Raw genomic sequence first — 12231 nt, forward strand, 5'->3', positions numbered from 1 at the left:
TTACTCCTCCATAAAGGTTTAAAAACAGGACAAGCAAACCCTTCATTGGAGCTTCTACTCCCAAAATACAAAAAGCTCAACTCAACTCCAAACTGCCATTTTCATATTAAGAGAAGATGGCATTTTTTTGGGTGGTAATTTTACTATACAATCACAACATTAGAAGACAAACAATTGTAATTCAACATTTATAATTGATAGAGAACCAAAATAAAGAATAGAGAATTAACAAATGAGAGAAAAAAAGCACGAGAAACTGCTAACATTACAAAAAGTTATGAGAAAAAAGCCTACCAAAAATACAAAAATGTGTTATAAAAAAACTTAAAAATGTCACAAGCAAAATAACATTTCAAAAAAAAGTTGTGATATGAGGAAAAAGTGGCAACAAGAATAAAGTTAGAATCACTTTTGTTCTAGCACAAATGACTAGAAAGTACCCCAAAGTGAGATATTATCACAACAGACAAAAGTTGCAAAAATAGCAAAAAAAACTTATCCTGAGAAAAAAAAAGCTTGTAACATAAAAAAAGTTATGAAAAGTAGAAAAATGACTGGAAAAAAAAGTCACTTTTGTGTCCACTAGCACAGTACTGAGAAAGTACTGTAAATATTATGAAAGTTGCCATAGTACTACAAAAAGTGAGGGAAAAATTGATGATAAGAAGTTGTGATGTTACCAACAATACTGGAACTTATGAAAATTTGAGCTATTTAGGATAAAAGTTGAGTTCTGTCCTGGAGTCAGAATGCCCCCCCCCCACGGCCCTCCCCCCATTGATTGGAATGGGCTGCATCGGAAGAAGAATTCCAGATAAAAAGCACCCAAACGTGAGTTTTTGTTGCAGGACGAGCGAACACCCATTCTCCGCTATTCTCCTTTTTGCAACGTCACCAATGATTCCTTTTTGAAGACGTTGCATTCTCCGGCCAGCTGAATAATCACGGCGGGCTCCAGGAATTAACCTTTTCATACAGAGCGCCGGGATGCGTTTCGCCTAATAACCACCCCCCCCCATATAATGATTGCAGAAAATGCTTATTCCAATTCCAAACTCATGGAGTACATAAATGGTGCCCGGGAATAATAACCAGGCCGTCGGGATTCACACGATGGGGTGGAAATGAGATTTTTGTGTGTGCCAATTGTCACGATGAACTTGTGGACCGTTCTCCTGGTGAAAGGCAAATGTCACCTTGCAGAAAAGTCTACCGCTTAATGATGTCCCCCAAGATCAATCAAGTTGCAGACATGGATGATGATGGAGATGATGATGATGCATACAAATCTTCTAGAGCACTTTGTCACATGACTTCTTAGCAGTCTTTAAAATACTCGTGACTCAAACGAGAACAAAATTAGTAGCTACTTTTTTTGTCATACTGCTGTCATAGACGCTTCAGCAACTACTTCATGACATGCAGTCATCAACTTCAGGGTTCCTTCAGGGTTCCTTTGTGCCGTGAATGCTACAAGGTGACCGGCTAGCACGTGTGTGGTGAATATTTGGGCCAATCAGCAGCAGCTATGGTTGGCCTTTCCATGGACGACTACTGTACCGCCCACACTGATACAGAAAGACCCAAAGCCGATGTTTGGGATGAGTGGACCCGTGGAGAAGTAAAAGTCATGAAATAAGGAAACATGACTTACTTTTATCTTGGCCTCCAAGATGAACTTTCATCTCCTGAGTTCCCGCTGCCGTACTTCCACCTGCAACCAAAACAAACAAATAAAGATGAGAGGCTGCGGCTTTGGAGTATCGTGTGTGGAACATCTGCTGGCTTGAAACGCGTCTGGGCTATATCATTAGCTTCCTCCTCGTGCGTCATCCGGGATATGAAAGACGCGTCCTCCTCCTGTGACTCCACCACCTTCTATCTGGCTGTCTGGATAACGTGGAGACAAACGAGCGCCTCTCCTCGTCAAGACTCGGGTCCAAAATTTAAGTAAATAGTGCCAGCCATTATAGAGTTCGCTCTGATTTTGGCGGGAGCTTATCAATGGGAGCGGAGACGTGCTTGTTTGGTTCCTCCCTGGAGGCCCTGAAAGGTGTCAACGTGAGATAAGACGCAAGCTAAGACATCCAGTCTTAGGCTTTACTTACTACACGCTTACGTTGGACCTGAAGGTGGCAGCTCATGGTACCTTCATGATGATCCATATAACCTTCTCATTTCTACACACCTACACTGTGTATTTACTTACAGTATATACTGTACTGGAGTACCTGTACCTGGCTTTAGCACAGTAAAGTCCTAGTACAGCATATATGGACAAACTACTACACTACACAGTAAGAGCAAGGTGAGTTACTGTAATAAAGTGTAAAGCTTGTAGTGTAGAAACAGTACAGTATAGTACAGTCACAGTACTCTATAGGACGCAGATTAGTACAATCACAGTACGCTATAGAGCACAGTATAGTCCAGTCACAGTACGCAGTATAGTACAATCACAGTACACTATAGAGCACAGTATAGTCCAGTCACAGTACGCTGTAGGACACGGTATAGTACAGTCACAGTACTCTATAGGACGCAGAATAGTACAATCACAGTACGCTATGGAGCACAGTATAGTCCAGTCACAGTACGCTATAGGACGCATTATAGTACAATCACAGTACGCTATAGGACGCAGTATAGTACAGTCACAGTACACTATAGGACGCGGTATAGTACAGTCACAGTACGTTATAGGACGTGGTATAGTACAGTCACAGTACGCAGTATAGTACAATCACAGTACACTATAGAGTACAGTATAGTCCAGTCACAGTACGCAGTATAGTACAATCACAGTACGCTATAGGACGCAGTATAGTACAGTCACAGTACACTATAGGACATGGTATAGTACAGTCACAGTACGCAGTATAGTACAATCACAGTACACTATAGAGTACAGTATAGTCCAGTCACAGTACGCAGTATAGTACAATCACAGTACGCTATAGGACGCAGTATAGTACAGTCACAGTACGCTATAGGACGTGGTATAGTCCAGTCACAGTACGCTATAGGACGCAGTATAGTCCAGTCACAGTACGCTATAGGACGCAGTATAGTCCAGTCACAGTACGCTATAGGACACGGTATAGTACAATCACAGTACGCTATAGGACGCGATATAGTCCAGTCACAGTACGCTATAGGACGCAGTATAGTACAATCACAGTACGCTATAGGACGCAGTATAGTCCAGTCACAGTACGCTATAGGACGCAGTATAGTCCAGTCACAGTACGCTATAGGACACGGTATAGTACAATCACAGTACGCTATGGGACGCGATATAGTACAGTCACAGTACGCTATAGGATGCGATATAGTACAGTCACAGTACGCTATAGAGCACAGTATAGTCCAGTCACAGTACGCTATAGGACGCGATATAGTACAGTCACAGTACGCTATAGGACGCAGTATAGTACAGGCACAGTACGCTATGGGACGCGATATAGTACAGTCACAGTACGCTATAGGACGCGATATAGTACAGTCACAGTACGCTATAGGACGCGATATAGTCCAGTCACAGTACGCTATAGGACACAGTATAGTCCAGTCACAGTACGCTATAGGACACAGTATAGTCCAGTCACATTACGCTATAAGACACAGTATAGTCCAGTCACAGTACGCTATAGGACGCGGTATAGTACAGTCACAGTACGCTATAGGACACAGTATAGTCCAGTCACGGTACGCTATAGGACACAGTATAGTCCAGTCACATTACGCTATAAGACACAGTATAGTCCAGTCACAGTGCGCAATAGGACATGGTCCTAATGGTGTATTAGAAGAGTAAAACACTAAGGTTGCAGTGTAGTATCCAGGCAGTAATGCTGCCATTACAGGCAAACGCTATTGTGTCAACATTTTGATGTCAATTAGTTGTGTGTGATGTTATTGAGATGAGTGTACAAGGCTGCTTTGTTTTCTTCATCTGCTCAGCAGGAGAGTACACACACACACACAGATACACATTCACAGATACACACAGATACACACAGCTGCCATGTGAGCACATCAAACAGGGATGCCCAAAGGGAAGGATGGAGCGATTGGAGCCGTGCATAGTAATGACTTGACTCGCTCTTCTACTTCCATGTTCTCCTTGCAAAGTCGACACACAAGGCCAGCCTGCAGGAGATGCCTTCACTGTCACACGTGTGGAATCACCAGCAGCCTGATGTCTTCACACTGGAAGACATGATGGATGCCTGGGACTATCTATAGATGCTTCATACCTTGTATGAAGTACACATTATTACCACACTATCTATAGGTGCTTCATACCTCATATGAAGTACACAGTATTACCACACTATCTATAGACGCTTAATACCTCATATGAAGTACACGTTATTACCACACTATCTATAGACGCTTCATACCTCATATGAAGTACACGTTATTACCACACTATAGATGCTTAATACCTCATATGAAGTACACATTATTACCACACTATAGATGCTTAATACCTCATATGAAGTACACATTATTACCACACTATCTATAGATGCTTAATACCTCATATGAAGTACACGTTATTACCACACTAGCTATAGATGCTTAGTACCTCATATGAAGTACACATTATTACCACACTATCTAGTATAGATTCTTAGTACCTCATATGAAGTACACATTATTACCACACTATCTATAGATGCTTAATACCTCATATGAAGTACACATTATTACCACACTAGCTATAGATGCTTAGTACCTCATATGAAGTACACGTTATTACCACACTATAGATGCTTCATACCTCATATGAAGTACACGTTATTACCACACTATAGATGCTTCATACCTCATATGAAGTACACGTTATTACCACACTATCTATAGGTGCTTAATACCTCATATGAAGTACACATTATTACCACACTATAGATGCTTCATACCTCATATGAAGTACACGTTATTACCACACTATCTATAGGTGCTTAATACCTCATATGAAGTACACATCACTACCATACTCTTTGGTGCTGAATAGCTCATATAAAGTACACATTACTACCGCACTTTTTTGGTGCTGAATACCTCATACAAAGTACACATTACTACCACACACTACCAAACTTTTTGGTGCTGAATAGCTCATATGAAGTACAAATTGTTACCACACTATTTTTGGTGCTGAATACCTCATATGAAGTACACATTATTACCACACTTTTTGGTGCTTAATACCTCATATGAAGTACACATTATTACCACACTTTTTGGTGCTGAATACCTCATATGAAGTACACATTATTACCACACTATTTATAGGTGCTTAATACCTCATATGAAGTACACATTATTACCACACTTTTGGTGCTGAATACCTCATATGAAGTACACATTACTACTGCACTTTTTGGTGCTGAATACCTCATATGAAGTACACATCACTACCATACTCTTTGGTGCTGAATACCTCATATGAAGTACACATCACTACCATACTCTTTGGTGCTGAATACCTCATATGAAGTACACATCACTACCATACTTTTTGGTGCTGAATACCTCATATGAAGTACACATTACTACCACAATTTTTGGTGCTGAATACTTCATATGTTTGCTATCTTCAGTGGGTTGTAAGACGTTACCAGATATGATCATATTGTACATTCATTTATACATTTTGTGAGGCAGATTTTTTTTTTTTGCAAAAAAAAAAGCTTTCATGGGTAAAAAAAGAAGATAAATGACAGTATCGCTGAAAGGGAGGTGTAATTTTCTCCCAGCATGCACTTTGTTTGCCTAATTAAATTGGCCGTGTCGTATATTAGAAAGATAACAACCAGTCCGCTGGCTGTCCTTTCCTTGTCAATAAAAATGAATAGGTGCATTGATGAATCATTTTGCAGCCTCTAATTACTTTGGATTTGATGAAAAACATGACAAGACTTCAAAGAAACAAGACGTACTTTGAAAAAAAAACCCAGCAAACATTCAACATGGGCGATTATCAGGGCTCTAACCGTAGTCGCAATCATATTTTCTGGATAGTTTTGAGAGTATTTGTGCATTTGTGACCTTGTCGTACCCACAATGAACTGAACCGTGACCTTCAAACCAAGGTACAAAGCAAAGTGATTTTCATTACAGGACCTTCCAGGACCACCAGCATATGCAAACCACATTCTTCCCCTTGATGGTGTATAAACATTTGCAATAAAAATGAGTCTCAAAACAAATTTAGCTGGATGCTAATTCCTACCAATTCCTTCCATCTTCTATATCGCTGTTTGGGTTGGAGTCAGACCTCAGACGCCACCAGGGTTCTACCATCCAGGTGTAAACCTCACATCTGTCATGATTACCGCTCTTTGCTTTGGTCTCCGCATCCTCTCAGTGAATTGTTGTGGTTATTGATCGTCACGTAGCAAGGGGATGATTAGTTTTAACCTGTGTCAGCGCTCCGAGTCCGCCTCTCTGATAATGCCTTCACTCAATGCGTAGCAACAACAACAACAACACCACCACCTCAGGTTCCCCGGGAGCAAAGTCGCCGGCGGCCTGCATGCACACCGGGCCTCCTCATTTGCAGACGGCGGTGACAAATGCACGCTGTCACTGAACAAAGTCGGCCTTGCAGTCACGTCGTAAGCCAGGTCGACTCGGCGATAAGCGACATGAAAACACAGAGCAACGGATTTTGGGATTGTTTATGCAGCACTTCCCGCATGGACGATGTTCCCGATATATGTTAGCCTTATCTGGGAGTCGAGCATACGAGGGAAAAAATAACATTCTGGCCTTGGATTCACGCTTAATGCACAACCAGGATACCTCCGACACCTCATTAGTCTTCATAGAGCCAGGACCGTCGGGGCTCAAGGCCAAACCTGGCTCAGCCTGGCAGTGAGATTGGAAAAGCCGAGAGTCAATCTTTAAAACTTTGCTTCTTACATTTTTTCCTTGTTTTGCTGTTTTTTTTTCCCAACAAAAATAACGAGTCTTGTCCTAAAAGTGAACTTGGTGCTCTTATCCTTCGCTCGTACGCCCAACAAAACCCAACAAGTCATTGGAACCAACTACGCACAATGAAGTCATCATTATCGGAGGGGTGTGTGTGTGTGGGGGGAGAGGGGGCAGGAGGGGGGGTGTTGCCCTATATCTGGCCATGGATGGCTAAAATGTGATTTACCTGGGAACACAAAGCTGGGATGTTCTTAAAATCCATAAACTATGAATCTTTTTTTAAATATACATTTCCGTAAATTTCTCTTTCTGCAGTGTTTCCACGGACTTCCTGCTTTCAACCTAAACGGTCTCTTTGATTTACTCCACCCCCAACCCTCCTCTAAGGTACGCCCACTGCACTGTGATTGGTCACACTCCCAACCAAGCGCTCCCGAGGACTTCCATATACATAGGTCCGCATTTACTGAGTCCAGGTAGCATTGATGTGAGTAGAAGACTGTTTTAAAATCTATCAATTTATTGCAAATGTTTTACATGTTATTTAAAAGTGATGGAAAAACATTTCTGGGAATGTTCTGAACTCAGAGTGTCGTCCGCAAACCGGGTGGGGCACTGCCCCACTAGCCAGTGATGCAACATTTGATGATCACTGGCTTGATGGAGCCCCCTCCCCTCCCGTCATGTGATCATAATGGCCCCCAGACGCATACATCGTCCTATGGAAACGCCAGCGCCAACAGCTGCGTTATGAAAAACAGACGCTGATGCTTTGATAGAAGCGCAGCAGGCTCTGGATGCCTTAATGAGCAGGAAAATTATTTGCTGTGACTCTCTCTCTCTCTCTCTCGCTCGCTCTCTATTGAACAGATAACACTTTATAAAACATCCCATTTTTATCGGCAGAACCCCCCCCCCCCCCCCAGCCCCCCCCGGAGCAAACTTATTGGATATTGGACTGTAAAAATAAAACATTCTTCTTCTTTTAACGGTATCTTAACTCGCTTAGAAGGTTTATGGGAAGTGTTTATCAAAACGTATCGGAGGCAACAGCTGGAGGTCATGTGGAATTAGCAACACCATTCATGCCTCCGCTGATGCTGCAACATTTTATTTTATTCCATTGTTTTTCTTGAAATGGCTACTCTGCGGCAAAAGGGGAGGAGAACCACCCTAACTACAGTGGAAGTCCAAAAGTCAGGACACCAGTCAGGTATACCTGGCAGGACGCTATTTGGCGTCATGCTGTTGGTGCGGTATTAGGCTATGTTCACGGGAATACCAACTTTTCAAAAATGCATACTTTTCCATGTTTTGGCCTCTCATCTGCACGCAAATGCTGGTTTTTGCCCTTAAAAACTGAGCTTTTGGAAAACGGACAAATATGCCGACGTTTGCTTTTTACTCTGATCAACAAAGACACCATAATGGGCTTTAGAGGACGCTACTGCTGCTGTTTTGCTTGTTATGACGCCCCGCCAATGTTGGTGTTTGGGACAAGACCCAATCAGACCTCTAGCCGCTGGAAAAATATTGGCCTGGGAATGTTAGCATGGCAGAGACATTGTTATTGCCTTTGCCTGAAGTGCTTCACCCGCACATGGAATGCTTCTCTACTATATACGCCCGTCTTACTCTACATCAGGGGTCTCAAACACGCGGCCCGTGGGCCAAATGTGGCCCCCAGGACACTAGTTTGAGGCCCTCGCCTTGATATGAAAGTTTAATGTTAGTGCGGCCCGCGCAAGTTTGATATGGATGCTGTATGGTATCATGTACCCAGAAAAAAATATTACATTTGATTAATGTTCATGTTAAAGGTTAAATAACTGTTAATAGTTATCCTCCCTATCCGTGTGGAAGTGGTAAGGTTTTGCTATTTAAGTTTAGAGGAAATAACTTGAAGGCTACCGTTTAGGTCGCTAGCTCTCTAGTTTGCGAGTTAGCATGTGTCTCAAGACCCTGCAGTTGCGCAATATGTTGTAAATAAAAAGAGTATAAATGTGACTATAGTCGTGTTTTGTCATGTCTACAGGGCTCTAATAATGCTTTGTTCATTTTAATCTGAAAAAAATAGTTTGTCTAACCCAACTATATGTGGTTTTTGCCGTTTTATTATTATTATTATTATATTTATTTATTACTGATTGATTGATCTTTATTCTTGATTTGTTTATTTTTCATCTTATTTTGTGCAGAATTTTTTTTAGATATTTGAGAACAGTGGAATGTTTTATCAGAGCTTTTATTGTAGAAAATCGGAACCAAAGCACTGAAAAAGTTTGTATATTTTTCTGTTTTTAATGAATGCGGTTTTTTTTTGGGGGGGGGGGGGGAACCTGATGCGGCACAGCCTTGCCCAGACCCTAGCTCCGGTGGCCCCCAGGTAAATTGAGTTTGAGACCCCTGCTCTACATGACGACTGTCATGGAGGCAATTAGGCCCAATTTGCCAGAACTATTTAATTAACGATAGCGTCACTGCTGATGGAGTTCGGTCTTGACTGATAAATTGAACTACACGTCACAGCATTGTGGTGATAATCAACATCTTTCATCTGTTTACATTCAATACTATTGAAAACTAATGCTACTTCTCTAGCAGTCCATATGTATATTCTCCTGTCAATGACATAAATATTACTTAAAAGCAGCAAGAAGAGTTTTTATAATGTTTCTTTTGGGAAAGATTTGTCGTAACCACCTCATTATGTAATGTGCACACACACACTCGTGGTGTGGGTTCCTACATGAAAAAGATCTCTACCTAAATGAGGCTGTAAAGAAAAAGGGGGATGTGTTATTTTTTGGCAACGTACCCCCACGCCATCACGTATGGAAGCTTTATTTCCTGTAGCCCAATCACACACGCTCACACTGAATCTCACGAGAGGCCAGTCTGCGGCTCCATTCATTCATTCATTCATTCATTCCCCTCACGTGCACAAACACACACACTTTAATGTGTTTTCTCCAATGCAGCGAGGAATCAATCTGCTGTGTATTGGAGTTGGTGAGGGCCACGCCGAGGAGGAGCACGGCGGGAAGGAGATGAGGCCGCTTTAAGAGGAACATCTGCAGCCAAATGATACCCCGAACCCATGATTAGTTTCTATTCAAACGTTTCAATTTAAAAAAGGTATTGAAATGTGCGGGCCGAGCACGCCTACAAAAGCTAAATCAAGAGTCTCTTGATCCAGAACAAATGACGGTGGAACCTTGGTTAGCATCGGTCATTTGTTTGTATGGAAAGCTAAAAATATTAATGCAAAACTTGTAGTTTTACAGTTTGTAAAAAAAGTATTGTGAAGAAATATAAAAATAATGAATGAAGGGGATAAAATATTTAAGGTGACTTGCATGACTGCTCCCAAAGACACCATGTGGCAGCAACATCAACCACCACCAGCTTCCTGTTTTGATACGAGTTATTTCTTCACTTCTTACCTCAATAATCCAAAATGGAGCGAATGAAAACGGCGAGTTCCAGCATTTTGACAAAGAAGGTGAGAAACAGTACTGAATTCAAGAAATAACTCATGAGAAATGAGGAACATATGGCGTCTGTGTCGTGTCTCGCTGCCACGTGTCTTTGGGATCAGTCACGTCTTCAGTTTCTGGTTGCCATTGTGTTCACTAGCGAACAGGATGCTAACAAGGCTTATATTATTATTATTATTATTTTGTGGAGGGGCGGCACGGCGGTTTAGTGGTTAGTGCGCAGACCTCACAGCTAGGAGACCAGGGTTCAATTCCACCCTCGGGCATCTCTGTGTGGAGTTTGCATGTTCTCCCCGTGCATGCGTGGGTTTTCTCCGGGTACTCCAGTTTCCTCGCACATTCCAAAAACATGCTAGGTTAATTGGCCACTCCAAATTGTCCATAGGTATGAATGTGAGTGTGAATGGTTGTTTGTCTATATGTGCCCTGTGATTGGCTGGCGACCAGTCTCTCGCCCGAAGAGCACCCCCCGCGACCCTCGCGAGGAAAAAGCGGTAGAAAATGAATGAATGAATGAATTATTTTGTGGAAATCCACTTATCACAGTCCGGTCTGGAACCGATGAACTGCGATAAACGAGGGATGACGGTACACTGCACAGCATGGCAGCAACAGAACCAATGTTGTAATAGCATGTACCCCCTAAAGCGGCCCTTCGGAGGAACATCTGCAGCCCGACGATACCCCCGCTGGTGATTAGTCTCTGTTGAAATGTGAGCCAAGCATGCGTACAAAAGCAAAATCAAGCGTCTGTTGATCCGTAACAAACGACTTTTCTTCCCATTTAATCTGCACAATGACCTTTATGATGTCACTCGCCAAACGGCAATCTTTACTTCGCTGCATTGCAACCTTTTATATTCATTCACATTCAATTGGGGAGACGCCGCGCTCGCATTTTGGTCCAGTGAAAAGTACAAGCGTGTTCATTTATCTTACAGCCAGAGATAAACGAGAAATGCCTTTATTTTCCCCGCATCCCCAACCATTTTCATCCCGCAGGCGGAGCGAGAGCTTCTGTCTGATCTTTGGAGGCTGTGGCTGATGCACTGATCAGATGATTTTTTTTTATTTTGCCCGCCTGAGCTTTTTTGAAAAGGCAAAGATTGAATGGCTTTCTTTGAAATGTGTTTGCGTGGCGTGTTCTCCAGAAAGGTTGGAGACGTGTTTGAGGAGACGCTCATGAATAAGTGATCAGTGTTTATAGTAGCATTACTGCGCTGCAATATTTATGGCGCACGCTTCCCGAGACCAACCACACGCCCACAGGACAAATTTGCCATCCACATTGCAATATTTAGCAGAGGGGGCGATGGATGGATTTGATAAAGCGGAGGTCACACGGTGACAAAACACAACTCCCATTCATTAAAATAAAAAAAAAGTACTTCCAGTATGTGCACATATGCAGTACATGACTTTAATATTACACACAAAAAACATGATATTGTGATGCTTGTTAAAGATTAAACCCAAGTTAGTAGCTCTATGGCGCATATACGTAGTTCACTTGAACCAGCATCCAATTAGAGATGACGTATCATTATGGCCACCAACAGGCACTAATGATTCAAGGATGGAAGCAGACCATAATTGAAGAGGCTGGGAACTTTTTCAACAATAATTTGGAGTCCATGAGAAAGTGGGAAAGGACAACACTGCTTTCTTCTCATTCAGTAATTCATCAAAAAGCATACAGTGGACGCCCCACCACCTTCACTATTTAAAAATAATATATATATATATATATATATATATATATATATATATATATATATATATA

The sequence above is a fragment of the Doryrhamphus excisus genome, chromosome 19 (assembly GCF_030265055.1).
Source record: "Doryrhamphus excisus isolate RoL2022-K1 chromosome 19, RoL_Dexc_1.0, whole genome shotgun sequence".
In the NCBI taxonomy this organism is placed as follows: domain Eukaryota; kingdom Metazoa; phylum Chordata; class Actinopteri; order Syngnathiformes; family Syngnathidae; genus Doryrhamphus; species Doryrhamphus excisus.